Source organism: Bison bison, unplaced genomic scaffold (assembly GCF_000754665.1).
Source record: "Bison bison bison isolate TAMUID 2011002044 unplaced genomic scaffold, Bison_UMD1.0 scf7180017864263, whole genome shotgun sequence".
Taxonomy (NCBI): Eukaryota; Metazoa; Chordata; class Mammalia; order Artiodactyla; family Bovidae; genus Bison; species Bison bison.
This window is the reverse complement of record NW_011494835.1, coordinates 3847282-3847546: the sequence shown is the minus strand read 5'-3', so window position 1 is coordinate 3847546 and position 265 is coordinate 3847282. Positions and strand designations below refer to the sequence as shown.

Sequence of the window (265 nt, the reverse complement as noted above, 5' to 3'; positions counted from 1 at the left end):
ATGACCAACCTAGATAGCATATTCAAAAGCAGAGACATAACTTTGCCAACAAAGGTCCATCTAGTCAAGTCTATGGTTTTCCAGTAGTTATCAATGGATGTGAGAGTTGGACTGTGAAGAAAGCTGAGCGCTGAAGAATTGATGCTTTTGAACTATGGTGTTGGAGAAGACTCTTGAGAGTCCCTTGGACTGCAAGGAGATCCAACCAGTCCATTCTAAAGGAGATCAGCCCTGGGTGTTCTTTGGAAGGAATGATGCTAAAGCT

At 43.0% G+C, this 265-nt stretch overlaps 1 protein-coding gene across 5 annotated transcripts in view; it reads right to left on the bottom strand.

Annotated features, from left to right (window-relative positions):
• CENPE (centromere protein E, 312kDa) overlaps positions 1 to 265 on the bottom strand; it is an 81698-nt gene that overhangs the window by 49483 nt on the left and 31950 nt on the right. The window lies entirely within an intron of this gene.